The following is a 15,155-nucleotide window of genomic DNA, read 5'->3' as shown; positions in this document are numbered from 1 at the left end:
AGGTCGACCGGAGACTGACCGGCAAAGGCAAAAATAAGAGGCGGTGGCCTACCGGTCGACCTCCAGGACTTGAACCAGCATTATAAACAGCTGTTAGGGCTCATTTGAGCCATTCCAGAAGTTAGAAAATCTATAGAGGAACGAGGGAAAAGAGAGAAATCGAAGGGGAAGTTGATTTTGACAAGTTTTAGCCGTTGAATCAAATTGCTAGCGACGGGGAATCAATGCTGATATCATCAGAGTCAAGTTTTGGAGATTTGGTTAGGGTTTTGAGTTCAGAAAAGGTAAGTACTAATCTCATTTTCGATCTAATGATAGGTTTTGGATGTTTTGATCCGTTAGAAAGTTGCATAGTATAGTTGTAATGCCATAGGAATGAATTTCATAGAAAGTGGAAGGATTTCCACAAAGTTATGTGGAAATATGTAGAAAAACCCTAGTTTTGGGTATAAGAAATTACAGTTTCGGCCATTGGTTTGATTTCCGAGTGTCCAGTGTTGCCCAGATGCCTAAGTATGGCTGTAGAGATAAGTTCAGTAGAGATTGGATGGTGGGAGATCAGTTCCACTATCTCCATAATATAAAAGTAAAGCCTAATGTATATGAAATGTCGTGTAGGGGTTCATTTGAATCCTAAGAACGATAGAGGATTGTCATAAATACTGTTGAGAACCAGAGAGAGGATTTATTACACAGTAACAGAGACAGGTGAGGGGATTTCTGTTAGTAGAACCAAGAGTTAGAAAGAGAGACTGAGAGAATAGAATGGCTTAATTTCATTGATAGGTAAGCCCAGGGAAATATTACAAAAGAACATAAATAGACAAAAATACCCCTAACTAGATGACTCAACAAGAGCAGCAATCTAATCCTAATACCTTAACAACTAAGCAAGCCCAAAAGGACCAGAATACCCCCACGGTATTCTGGATTACATATTCCAACACTCACCCTCAAGTTGGATTATACATATAAGTAAAAAGAAGCTCCTGCTTGAACTAATAAGAAGAAAAAAAACTCCAACATTTTAACACTCCCCCTCAAGTTGACGAATATAAGGCACTAATGCCCAACTTGAATAAAATGGGAAGAAACAGAGTTGCAATAGAGTCCAGCTTGACAGATGAATGAAGCTCCCAAATAAACCTTCAAGAACTTGAAACAATTGATCTTCAAAAAACTGGGCAGACTTGATCAACAAAGCTTTCACCAATCTTCAATAGCGGTCCAATGATGAATCTCAGATTGTCATAGTGATATAAAATCGTGAAGTGAAAGACTAGGGCAGCAAGCAGCGGAATAAACTGAATCAGGCAGCGGAAACAACTGAATCAACCCAACTGTAAACCCTCAAATAGGCAGGCAACAACCAAATATCTTCAATACGCTTCAAAACTTCAATCTCCCCCTTACAGCTAACTCAACCCAATAACGAAAGATACCCAATGGCAATGGTGGAGAAAACTGATCTTCTATGTTTTTCACCAATGTTCCTACAAGTTCTGCGTTCTGTAGTATCTACAAGTGTATTGTACATAATCCCCCGTCACATGTAGTAGTACACGTGGACAAATAACAGAGATGATGTAAGAGATAGTGCAAAAGTATAAACTTCCAGAATTCTCCAAAGGTGCTATGGGTATGGAAAAAGGAAGGAATGGCAAGTTAGAGTATACCATAAACTTCCAAAGTGGTTATGGGTAAATGCCAAATGTATGGTATGGGAGATTGGTAAGTGAAAATGCAGTGGGATAAAGAATCATGGAGAAAAACACACAAATTTTCATAACACCTGCAAGGGAGAAACACCAAACTCCAATATTTAGATCTGATGTAAAGAAGAAGACAGATTTGATTTGAAGCAAGGAAAGGCTCCAATCTTTAAACAAAGAAGAACCAATGTGCAAAACTCATGGCTTCTTTTCTGGAGACATCTTACATATATTGGTCTGGCATCTTTGGGCTCCCTCAATCCGTTATTAAGTCCTTAGAGTCCCTCATGGCTTCTTTTCTTTGGAAGGGCAATGAATCCTCTAGATTCCTACATCCTATCAGCTGGGCTGCTTTGTGTCTTCCCAAAAAGGAAGGTGGTCTTGGCATTCAAAGAATAAAAGAAGTGAATTCTCCGAGTATCATCAAGCTTATATGGAAGATTGCCTCCCAGCAGAAAAGTATCTAGGTCGATTGGTTATATTCAGGTCTTCTTCGCCAAGACTCAATCTGGTCTGCCCCAGTTTTTTCAGATGCCTCTTGGGTCTGGCGCAAGATCCTTGCTAGCCGCCATCGGGTCCTCCAAGTCATTCGCTCCACTATTGGTGATGGCCTCTCCTCCTACCTGTGGTTGGACCACTAGCACCCCCTGGGAATTCTTCTCCACTTGGTCACTCTAACAATCATTTATGCTTCAGGTCTCAACAGGCTATCCTTAGTGGCTGACATCATCGATCAAGCTGGCTGGGCTCCCCCCCTCCTCCACCTCCCTCTGTCTCATCAAGAATGAGCTCCCTTCCATTCCCAGAAGGTCTACGACAAGAGGTGACTGTGTTACTTGGAAGACCAATAATTCTTGCTCCTTCTCCTCCTAGGTTGCCTGGAATCTCATCCGTCTGAAAGGCACTTTGGTTCCTTAGCGCAAACTTCTTTGGTTTAAGCATCACATCCCTCGTCACTGCTTCACTGCCTGGAGAATCTTCACCAAAAGCCTCCCAACTCAGGCTTTTCTTCGCACCCGGCAGATCTTAGTCTCTCCTGCTTGCTGCCTCTGCTGGAACAATACTGAAGACTTGGATCATCTTTTCTTTGAGTGCCCTATTGCTACTGCCATCTGGAAAGGAATCTTGACCAAGTGCTGGCCTACTCGCAGAAGAATTCTCCCTTTCTCAAGAGAATGGATCTGGATTGATATGACCTTTGTTGGGCCCTCTATTTGTGACTCAGTCGGCAAAATGGCTTTTTGTGCAACTCTCAACCACATTTGGATGGAGCGCAATATCAGGAAATGGACCTCCAACTCTCGCTCTTATCAGAAGATTTGGGATTCCATTTCCTTTGAAATTAAAGCAAAGTTATCGCTAGCTCCTTCTTTTTGTTGTTCCGACACCCCAAGGAACAGGCTCATTGTTGATTCCTAAGGCCTCTATAATGTTTCTTTTGCTGCTACTGCTGGCCTTTAGCTAAGCTCGGGCCTAGCTTTTTATTTTTTTCTTCTCCCCCTCGGGGCCCCTTGTTTTCCTCTTCTCTTTTGGTAATGAAATTTTTATTTACCCAAAAAAAAAAACAGGTGCAAAACTCCAATCTATAAACTCCCATATGCTGAATAGTACTGATGAAGATATCTGGGCAGAATTGATGTAATAAACTGCTCGAAAACTTGGATCAAATCTGAATTAGAGAACAATAATGCTTGGAGCAATCTCCCAAAGTATGCTGAATATAAACTTGTAGAAAAGCTTCACACAATTGAATAGATTCGTAGTCGCAACCAATAACCATGGAACAATTGTTGTAATCCAAATAGAAAATGCCCTCCAAAGTAGTAGATTCGATTCTTCAATAAGGTGAAAGAAATTCGATCTCCAATATTAGGCAAACACAATCTCAAGACCAGGGCAGCAGTGGTACTCATAAAGGCAGCAATAACACCTCAACCAGTCATGCTTACAGAGGCCAATCAAGATAACTAGCAAGGATGAATTTTCAATAGAACCAGCAAATAGAAGACAATAACTCAGCAGATCCAATAGTAATTGATGCAGCCAGCCACATAGGAACTAGAAAAAAAATAGGTTGATAGTTGTAGAAGTTGACCATAAAGAAGAAACCTGAATTTTGTCAAAAAAATCCATGAATGATGCTGAAACTTGGGTCGAGTACTCCTCTGATGGTGATAAAAATCTCCTCAAAAAATCAGCAAGAGAGGACTGCCCTAACCCTTAGATCGATTATAGTCAGGGTTTTGTAAAAACCGTAAAACTTGAGATCAATTGGAGGGTAGGGGGCTTAAAAAAAAACTGATGATGACTTGTCAAAGTGTGATGATTTCTGGTAATAGATGCTATCCTCAGCTGCTTGAATGGATCTCCAATACAAACAACCAATCTCTCATAGTGTTTGAGACTTGATCTTCAAGCGGGAGAAACACCAAAAAGTGTAGAAAAAAATAGGGCAGCAGCTATCGTAGGTAAAAGTACTTCTTCAAGCCATGAATAGTTGAAGTAGATTGCCTCTCTTGATGGTAGAAACACCTCCAAAAAACCATAGCAGCAGCAAACCTCCCTAACCCAATAAGCAGAGATAGATTGGGGTAGAGTCTTCAAAAAAAACTTGGAAAGGTGCAATATTGAGGTCGAGTGGTCCTCGTAATGGAGGAAAGCAACCCACAAAAAATCAGCATGAACAAAGAATAGTAACCCTAATATCGATTGGAGTTAGGGTTTTGAAAAACCCTGAAAAGGTGAGATCGATTGGGTGTATCAAGACTGGAATGGTTAATGAAAGCTGGAGAAGAAAAAACAGGGAAAGAGAACAATGGAATAAGGTAGATAGGTGCTGGAAAAGAAGGCAAAGGGAGCTCCAATAATGGAAGATCAGCCTTCCATGATGATAGGAATCTGATCTCCAAAGAATTCTGGGAAACTCCAAATCGCAGAGATGATTCGAGCAGTTATCGATTAGAAAATTGTCAAAAAGAGATAGGTAGGTTGTGGACTTGTGGGAGGGCAGCAACTAAATCATTGGTTTAGGTTTTCCTCATTAGTGCTGCCCTCTTACAAGGAAGAAAAGCTTAAAACCAAAAAAAGGAGAAACCGAGAGAAAGAGAAAGGAAGGAAAAGGTGATGGAAGAAAGAAAGGTTTTTTTTTTTTTCCTTCTTTCTAACCAAGATCAAAGTTGGCTCTGATACCATGTTAGCAGAACCGTGGGTTAGAAAGAGAGAATGAGAGAATAGAATGGCTTAATTTCATTGACAGGTAAGCCCCTTAATTATAATAAAGGGAAATATTACAAAGGGACATAAATAGACAAAAATACCCCTAACTAGCTGACTCAATAAGAGCAGCAATCTAATACTAATAACTCAACAACTAAGCAAGCCCAAAAGGACCAGAATACCCCCACGGTATTCTGGATTACATATTCAAACAAATTTTATCATATCTTCTTGCATGTTTTCCCATTATAGTACATAGTATCATTGCCTCCATGATTTATAAGTTTTAAAAATAGAAAAGCGATGATGTTCTATGATTGTTTATTAGTAAAGCGAGGCATGATAAGACACAAGCAAAGTTAAGACTGTATAATACAGTGAAGCAAAATAAAGTACACTTAAGAACAGTATAGTACAGTAAAGAACAGTAAAAGACAGAACAGAGTTGAAGTTGAAGGTTTAGTTAGTGTCTACTTCAATAATAGGAGTGAGAAGGGTATTGCGGTCCTCAACCTTTCTGGGGATTCCATCAATGTCCTACTTGTCCTGGAGTTGAAGTAGATAGTGAGCACTGGATGTGGAGATAAAGTAAAGGAACATTAAAGGCTCAACATAGAAAAGCATAGTAAAGGACTTGTGATTGCCCACCCTTTCACCAAAGGGTCTAGGTATAGGTAGAGATGCACAAACACAGTCGAATCTTAAATGACTCATATAGCCAAATCTTTAGTGATTCCCATAGGTGTATGTCTTGAGTTCAGTAGTGGTGCTGACTCTTACATATACACAGAATTTGGATCCTCTTTGATCCTCATAGTTGGATCATCCCAGATCCCCATAGCATAGTTATGTGTATCCTCTCCATACAAACTAAGTGGCAGATCACCTAGATCACATAGGCAATGTTTTCATTGTACATAGTCATGCATCATAGCTATAGTATGATCAGACATAGTATCACAGATTCATAGTTATCATAGCAACATATCATATTATGATTTGCACAACATAGCAAGATTGTTTGCATTCATTGGCATGATATGAAATGTATTTTTTCTCATTGGGCCAGTGTAGCTCACCCCACAGATATCATTGTTTTTATAGCAGAGCATGCACATGTCGAGTGCCCACGCATCGACTGTGTTAGGAGAGAAAAAGGAAAGGGTGTAGCCCCTTCCAAGTAGAGAGCCGGAATGAGAGACAGAGGTAGAGTTAGTAATAGAAATGGATTTTTGATGTATATGACATACTTTATCGTTTTGGGAAATACACTATGGGATGTAAATTTCAGGATGATCTTGGATGTATTGATATAGTAAATGCAGTATTTGTAACAGAGTTGATGATACAATACAGTTGTCCACAGTAAAGATAGTATAGTATGGTGATACAGAGTAGTTGTGATATATATTAATTTTAGTTTCCGCTGCGAACTATTGATATCTCTGATACATGTGAATATTGATGAATGTTTACAGTTCATCACTATAGTTGGTTACAGTATTTCAACCGTTATTTAACGGTGGTCCGTGACCATGAGGGCCAGCACCATATCCTCATCCCAGATTTGGGGCGTTAGTGCGTTACAGAAGGACATGGGTCTAAATGATAAATTGGTTTCGCAAAGACCCGAGATGAAACCATGGGCCAAAATGGTATCGTCTCAGGTTTCCATTGGTTTCAACAAGATTCGACAAGGTTTCGGTCGAAGCCTTGGTTTAGACCGAAACCTAGTTGAACCACATATAAATGCCATATATCAAACGAAACCTATCTATTTCAACAGGTTTCAATAGTGGAGTTCGAGGTTTCACTGGTTTTGACAAAGGACAGGAGCTTGAAGGTAATGTCTTTTTTCCCCAAATCCAAATTTTTGGAAGAATATACTAATAGACATAGTAGATTTGTTACAATATTTTATATGTTAGATAGTGGGCTCGATCTACAGCTTCACGGAGTTGGATTACATTTCAGATTTTTGAATTATATAGTGAATTTTGTGTTTACAAATTGATTTTCCCTCATCAAATTTTGAGAAAATAGGAATAATATGTGATGGATTGACTTCAAATTAACATATGTTGGACACCGTTGGCCAATTTATGGCTTGACGGAGTTGGAATTTTTTTGCTTTTTTTGATTATTTTATTTTAGGATTTTTCATAATTAATTGATGAAATTAAAAAAATTAAGAAAATATTATGTTTTGGTTTGAAAATCAAGAAAAATAATGAAAGTATTGGAAATATATCAGACAAAATTGATTAATAATGTGATGTTCTTTAATTATATTTTGTTGATTATTTAAGAACTAATTATTAAAAATACAAAAAAAATAGAATTTTAATTACGCAAAAAATACAAGACTCAGGAAAAGTGTTAGAATAAGCTTTGTTGCAATTTTAGGAACCTTATTTGATGTCTACATGTTAATAATCTGTGTGTTCTTATTGCAACAGTGTACCAACTAGTGCATAATGGCTGGGGAATGCGGGGGCATTGCATGGAGGCATGGGATACCCCTCTCGGCTATCAAAAAGAAGTCTGTGCGATTACTATAAAAAATAAAAATAAAAATTGGAGGAGGTAGGGCCACTAGACTAAAGTGGCATCTTGCTGGTGGCAACAAAAATGTCATGGGCTGCCCTAGTGTTCCAAATGAGATAAAGACAGCCATGACAACGCATCTGAGGAGCGGGATACAAAAAAGGCATGACAAAAGGGAAGCTAGAGAAGACTTTGATGATGCATGTCTAGAGAGAATGTTTGAGTTAGCAAGGACCAGATGATGCAGAATTCAAAGCCAACCCCAGATCCCGTCAGACTCACATGGGCATAGTTGTCACGGCGGTTAGCGAAGGCGTTGGAGAGGGTAAAAAACCAAGGCGACAACAAGTAGGCGACCAAGGCGCCCAAGTCAACCAAAGCGCCTAGACGCCTAGGCGACGCTTTGACAACTATGCATAGGGTAGAGTTAGTTTGATCATGCCACACAAGATGAGGGTCACAGTGCATGTACTGGAAGAGGCTACACTCGAGGTCCACACAGGCAATTCCAAACTAAGGAGGCAGGTAGGATGGGCATGGATGTAACGAGCTTGTTTGGCACACTGGAAGCCATAAGTTTGTGTAAGAGTAGAGGATCTAGGCATTGGCATGCACCATCCTTCACAGGACACAACCCTAGTCTAGCACATCATATTGATAGTGGCTTCGAGAGTGTCGGTTCAACTGCTAGTACGGTGGATATGGTGGTGGACCATCCTTCGAGAGCACCGGTTAGGCATTTAGAGGGCATAGTGGCTATAAGGGTGGCTATGATAAATCTTCTAGTTCATTTCCCGCCAGTAAGTATGGGGGTGTATCAGGAAGTAGGTCATCTTTTGTCAACATCTTGTCAGATCCAGGCCAACAATTTGTGCCAACTTCACCCAATTTTAGCCTCAGCGAACCATTCCCCACGTCGATCCCTACGTCGAGATACCTCTGATATGTTGATGATGGGCTTATAAGTTAACAATCATGGACTATCAAAACAATTGGGCCCATAACATATGTGGTGCATTCCGTAGAGCGGCAACAATTTATGAATCATACACATCTCGTGGAATGGACCCGATAAGAAACTCCATGTGGAATTGAGAGGTGAGTGTTGTATGCTTGTTTTTCCATTCCAATGTATGTTTTGATTGGTTTAATAGCTTAATTATATTTCCAATAGCTAAATTATATGTCGACTCAACGCTTATAATAGGGGCTAATATAAAGCAACATTTTGGGAGGCTTTTTTGTGAAACTAATTCATGTAATAGGTGAAAATGTTAAAACTAGGCAGCACAAAAAAAAAGGGGGGTAAAAAACACACTTTTTGGGCCTTGGAACCTTGGTTTTGAATTTGGCAAATAAAAACCAGGTTTCGACCTAGTTTTAGTCAAAACTTGTGAAATCTCGGTTTTGACCTTGGCCAAAACCGAGATTTCGAACCTTGGGAAGAGTTCCATGGTACAAAATGTTGTTGAGAAGGCAAGTAACCACATTTGCAATGGCTATGCTCTACAGTTATTGAGGAGCAAGTGTGGTGGGTGTTTGCCAAAACCGAGATTTCGAACCTTGGGAAGAGTTCCATGGTACAAAATGTTGTTGAGAAGGCAAGTAACCACATTTGCAATGGCTATGCTCTACAGTTATTGAGGAGCAAGTGTGGTGGGTGTTAGAAGTTGTGTAGTTAAGGGGAGGGAGTCGTGAATTAGCGCTAGAGCTAATTCACGACTTCTCCCTCAGGGGTGTTTTGGTCTTTTTGGATTTACCCTATTGTCTATTGATTATTTTATTATATATTGATGGTTTTGGGGGCAGTCATCCTTACGGCTGTGACTCCCAACCTGTTGCAGCAATTCTCTTCTCTTTCTCCCCTCTTCTTCTTCTCCCCTCTTCTTCCTCTCTTCTTCTTTCTTCTTATTTTATTACATGGTATCAGAGCTGAATCGATAGGGACTAGTTCACACTTACAAGGATCAGTCTTTCTCCCTTGATCGAGGCTCTACAGTGGCTGAAATCTTCTTCGATAATTTGATTGGTTTGTAAAGTCTTTTTAGGCTTTGGTTTGAAGGGGTGCAGCACCCTATGCTGTTTTTTTATGTTGTCTGCAGACTAGTTCGTGATTATATGAAGAACTAGTCTGATTTTTTGGTGGTGTTGATCAAGTGTGTTGAGCAGTGAGTTTGATGGAAGTCAGCGACCTTTGAAGTATTCACGATTTTTGTTTTAATCGTGTTTTTCTGTAGTGGGGTGGTGTATGCTTTGGAGGTGATTTGGAGGTGATTCACGATATTTTTGGTGGACGGTTGGCTGTCTCTGTGGCTTGCCGATTACAGTGATTTGTGAGAATGGTTGAGACCAAGACTACTGTGACTGAACTTTCATCTTCTCATCGTATTACTGACCGAAAGTTAGAGGGAATATCAAATTTCCAGCAATGGAAGAAGGTGATTCGATTGGCTTTGATTGGCCGTGATCAACAGGATCACTTGACTCAATCGAAACCTGATGGAGATACAACATGGGACACTATCGATGCAAGAATTTTGAGCCAGAAGCTGAACTCAATGGAAAATCAGATTGCAGATTTGGTGACTCATATTGATACGGTTAAGGAATTATGGGAATATTTGAATGTCTTGTACTCTGGACAAGATAACCTGTCGCGTATATATGATCTGTCCCAAGCTTTCTATAAAGTGGATCAAAAGAATCTTAATGTTAGTCAATATTTTGCTGACTTCAAACGTTTGTATGAGGAGCTCAATTCAGTCCTTCCTATCTCATCAGATGTACAGGCAATGCAAAACCAGCGAGAACAACTTGATGTTATGGTATTTTTGGGTGGACTTCGTAAGGAGTTTGAGTCGGTCAGGTCTCAAATTCTTGGTGGGGATAAGGTCACCACTCTTTCTGAAACTTTTTCACGAGTTTTACGTGCTTCCCGTGAGAGCAGCCAAGAGACCACCAATGCTGAAAATTCTGCTCTTGCTTCTTTTCCACCAAACCGTGGTCCTACAGGAGGGTCAAGTAATAGTGGTGGTGGTGGTCGGGGTCGTGCGACTGGCACTAATAAACCCCCCACGACTGGTGCTTCGGAGACTTCTGGACAGGTGCGGACCTATCATCATTGTGGCAAGCCTGGCCACATTCAGCGCTTTTGTTGGAAACTACATGGTAATCCACCTTAATTTGCCAACTCAGCTAGCAGTGAGTCGGGTGTTTCTTCTTCTTCCAAGTCCGAGGGTAAGACTGTGACGATGTCTGATGAAGATTATGAGCGCTTTAGTCAGTTTCAAAATTCCCAGTCATCTTAGTTCTCCGCCGCTACTCTGGTTCAGACAGGTAATGCTACTGCATGCCTCTCATCCACTTCTCGTTCCTAGATCATTGATTCAGGTGCTTCAGATCACATGACTGGGGTTCCAGGTATTTTTTCCTCATTTTGTGAGTCTTCTTCCAATGTAGTGTTAGCTGATGGGTCTTTAGCTCAGGTTCGGGGTACAGGCACTGTGCATGCTACCTCATCTTTGTCATTATCCTCTGTTTCTTATTTACCTAAGCTTCCATTTAATTTGTTATCTGTTCACAAGTTTACCAAAGCTCATAATTGTTCTGTCACTTTTTTCCCCGGCTATTGTGTATTTCAGGATCTCAAGTCAAAGAAGACGATTGGTAGAGGCCGTGAATCTGGGGGGATGTATCTGCTTGAAGACACATCAGCTTTGGCATGTTCGAGTGTGGCACTTCCTCATCAAATTCATTGTCATTTGGATCATCCTTCCTTGGAGAGTTTGAAAATTTTGGATAGTCGTTTTAAGTCTTTGTCTAGTCTTGATTGTGAGTCATGTCAGTTTGGGAAACTTCACCGTGTTAGTTATCCCCCTAGAGTCAATAAACAGGCTGCCCACCTTTTTACTCTTGTTCATTCTGATGTTTGGGGCCCTTGTCCGGTTGTTTCTCAGTTAGACTTTCGCTACTTTGTTACATTGGTAGATGATTATTCCAGAGATACCTGGATTTATTTAATGAAGAATCGTTCTGAGTTATTCTCCATTTTTTGTGCTTTTGTTCTTGAAATTCAGAATCAGTTTCAAACTTCATTAAAAGTTCTTCATAGTGATAATGCTAAAGAATACTTTTCTGCTCCTTTTTCTACATTTATGGTTCAGCATGGCATTATTCATTAGTCCTCTTGTGCGGACACACCACAACAAAATGGTGTGGCCGAAAGGAAAAACAGGCATTTAATGGAGGTTACTCGCTCTCTTTTGTTTGAGATGAAAGTGGCTAAATTTTTTTGGGCTGATGCTGTTTTAACAGCATGTTATCTTATTAATCGTCTACCCTCTTCGGTTTAGTAGGAGTATTCCATATTCTTTATTGTTTCCTTCGCAGCCTTTGTTTGCTTTACCCCCACGGGTTTTTGGGAGTGTTTGTTTTATTAGGGATCATCGTCCTGGTCGGTCTAAATTGGATCCTAGGGCTCTTAAATGTCTTTTTGTAGGGTATTCTAAAACTCAAAAGGGTTATCGTTGCTACTCATTTGATTTGAAGAAATACTTTGTTACTGCTGATGTCAAATTCTTTGAGTCCACTCCTTTTGTTGAGTCTTTGCTGCCTTCTTCAAATTTGGACGATGATCTGCCCCTCCATGTTGTCGAGCAATCTTCTCCTTTGCAGGATCCTTTGCCAGCAGCGCCACCTCCGACTCAGCCACCTGTTGTGTTTCATCGTCGCTCTTCTGACGAGCCGACACCTCGCATTTCAGCCTTTGACACATATAGCAAACAGTTCGCTACCTCTACCACGTCTTCTTCGCCTCCAGATCGAGATCCTCCAATAGGTACTTCCCCTTCACCTCCCGCTCCTGTTATTTCTGATTTAGATGCTCCTATTGCTTTTCGTAAGGGTGTTCAAAGTTGTACCCAACATCCTATCTCTAACTTTGTGTCCTATTCTGGTTTGTCCTCTAATTTTGTTGCTTGTTTATCCACTATTGAGAGTCATCCTATTCCTCAGTCTATTGTCGAAGCCTTGTCTAACCCTGGGTGGAGGGCTGCTATGACTGAGGAATTATCTGCGCTGAAGGAAAATCAGACATGGGACCTTGTTTCTTTACCCTCTGATAATACCGCAATTGGCTGCCGGTGGATATTTGTGGTGAAAGTTAATCCTGATGGGTCTGTGGCTCGGTTGAAGGCCCATCTTGTTGCTAAGGGCTATGCCCAGGTCTATGGTATAGACTATCTAGATACGTTTGCTCCTGTTGCGAAACTTACTTCGGTTTGCATATTTCTCTCTTTGGCTGCTACACATCATTGGCCTTTGTTTTAGTTGGATGTCAAGAATGCTTTCTTGCATAGTGATCGCCATGAGGAGGTGTATATGGAGCAACCCCCTGGTTTTGTTGCTCAGGGGGAGTCTGGTAAGGTGTGTCGGTTGAAGAAATCGTTGTATGGGCTGAAACAGTCGCCACGGGCATGGTTTGGCTGGTTTACTGAAGTTGTGTTGAAGTTTGGACTGACTCGGTCTGAGAGTGATCATTCGGTGTTCTTCCGGTGTTTTGAAGTAGGGAGGATATTTTTGGTAGTGTATGTAGATGACATTGTTATCACAGGAGATGATTCTTCAGGTATTGAGAGCTTGAAGACACATTTGGGACAGCAATTTCAGACTAAGGATTTGGGACGTCTGAAATATTTCTTGGCTATTGAGGTAGCCCAATCACGGGAAGGAATTTCGCTCTCACAGCGAAAGTATGTACTTGACTTGCTTTCAGAGACAGGGTTACTGGGATCTAAACCTTTGGATACACCTATGGATCCTAATTTGAAACTAGTGGCAGATGGTGGTGACATCCTTGATGATCCAGAGAAGTATCGAAGGCTGGTAGAGAAACTCAACTATTTGACTGTGACTAGGCCTGACATCTCCTTTCCTGTCAGTGTACTGAGTCAGTTTATGTCCTCTCCTTGGACGTCTCATTGGGATGTAGTTATAAGGGTTTTGCGCTATATCAAGAAAGCTCCAGGCCGTGGTCTTCTGTATTCTGATCATGGCCATGGGAGGGTTGAAGGCTTTACTGATGCTGACTGGGTAGGATCTCCAGTTGATCGAAGATCCACTTCAGGTTACTGTGTGTTTGTTGGAGGAAATCTTGTTTCATGGAAGAGCAAGAAACAGACCGTTGTAGCTCTGTCCAGTGCAGAGTCGGAGTATCGTGCTATGGCACATGGCACTTGTGAACTGATGTGGGTTAAACAGTTGATGGCAGAACTTGGGTTTGATGATGATTCTTCTATGTTACTGTGGTGTGACAATCAGGCAGCCATTCATATCTCTACCAATCCTGTGTTTCATGAGAAAACGAAACACATTGAAGTTGACTATCATTTTGTTCGTGAAAAGTTGCAACAAGGGATTGTCTCTCCTCGTCATGTTTGAACTGGGGAGCAACTTGCTGATTTATTTACAAATTCTTTGGGGAGTGAGAGTAGATTATATTTGTAACAAGCTGGGCATGATTAACATATATGCTCCAGCTTGAGGGGCGGTGTTAGAAGTTGTCGTAGTTAGGGGGAGGGAGTCGTGAATTAGCGCTAGAGCTAATTCACCACTTCTCCCTCAGGGGTGTTTTGGTCTTTTTGGATTTACCCTATTGTCTATTGATTATTTTATTATATATTGATGGTTTTGGGGGCAGTCATCCTTACGGCTGTGACTCCCAACCTGTTGCAGCAATTCTCTTCTCTTTCTCTCCTCTTCTTCCTCTCTTCTTCTTTCTTCATATTTTATTACAGTGGGGATGGTGAGACTTGGCATGACTCGATTCGCCACAAACTACTTTTCCTTGAAGAGCTTCGAAACAATGATGGTTGGGCTAAGATTGACGTTTGCTTCAGCGGAGTGGTTTTGTTGGACTGAATCGGCTTCTTCAAGAGATAGAGCAGCCCAGTCAACCATATCCAATGACACATTCTGGCAGGAACTGAATGTCAATATGATATTAAAACCAGTGCTGCAGGTGTTGACAATCGTTGACTAAGAGAAGAAGCCTCCCTACACTGGAGTTGATAAAGCAGCACGTGGAAGCAATAACACCACGTGGTAGTAAGAAGTACTGAACTATCATACGAGACAACTAGGAGAGGCAACTTATACATCCATTGCACAGGGCTGGTGAGTTTTTTTTTTAATCTAACTAAGTCAAATTAATTTACATTAAATCTGCAATAAGTATTGACAGCTTGTTTCTATCATTTCTAGCCCATTATCTTAATCACAATTACCAACACAAACCCAAAATTGGATAAATCATGACCTAATAGTTGCAGTGGAAGAGGTGGTAGCAAAGATGAGCCGATCCAAATATACAAGCTCAATACAATAATGCCGTAAGAATTATACTTTGTTAAGTATTTGAAAAAGAATCTAATTATAATTTGGTATTGATTCTAACAAATGGGTATAGATCAACACCCCAGTATGCCAAGGAACTTTTGGCCGCACAGCTCCGAAGTCTGATTGGGAGACTTGATCCTAGTATGTGAAATGCCTTATTTATATAAGTCTGCATAAAGTGCCATCACTTGAAGAAAATAGCACTGAAGGTGCTCTCACAAACATGTTTGGCATCCACATGTGAGCATAACTAGAATACACATTTTCTCTTATCCACTCCAAAAG

General features: G+C 40.7%; 1 protein-coding gene across 3 annotated transcripts in view; it reads right to left on the bottom strand.

Annotated features, from left to right (window-relative positions):
- The window catches only part of LOC122667513 (protein transport protein Sec24-like At4g32640), a 107,513-nt gene that overhangs the window by 27,677 nt on the left and 64,681 nt on the right, over positions 1-15,155 (bottom strand). The window lies entirely within an intron of this gene.

Source organism: Telopea speciosissima, chromosome 7, assembly GCF_018873765.1.
Source record: "Telopea speciosissima isolate NSW1024214 ecotype Mountain lineage chromosome 7, Tspe_v1, whole genome shotgun sequence".
Lineage (NCBI taxonomy): Eukaryota > Viridiplantae > Streptophyta > Magnoliopsida > Proteales > Proteaceae > Telopea > Telopea speciosissima.
The sequence above is the reverse complement of the archived record's forward strand: the minus strand, read 5'-3'. Positions and strand labels throughout refer to the sequence as shown.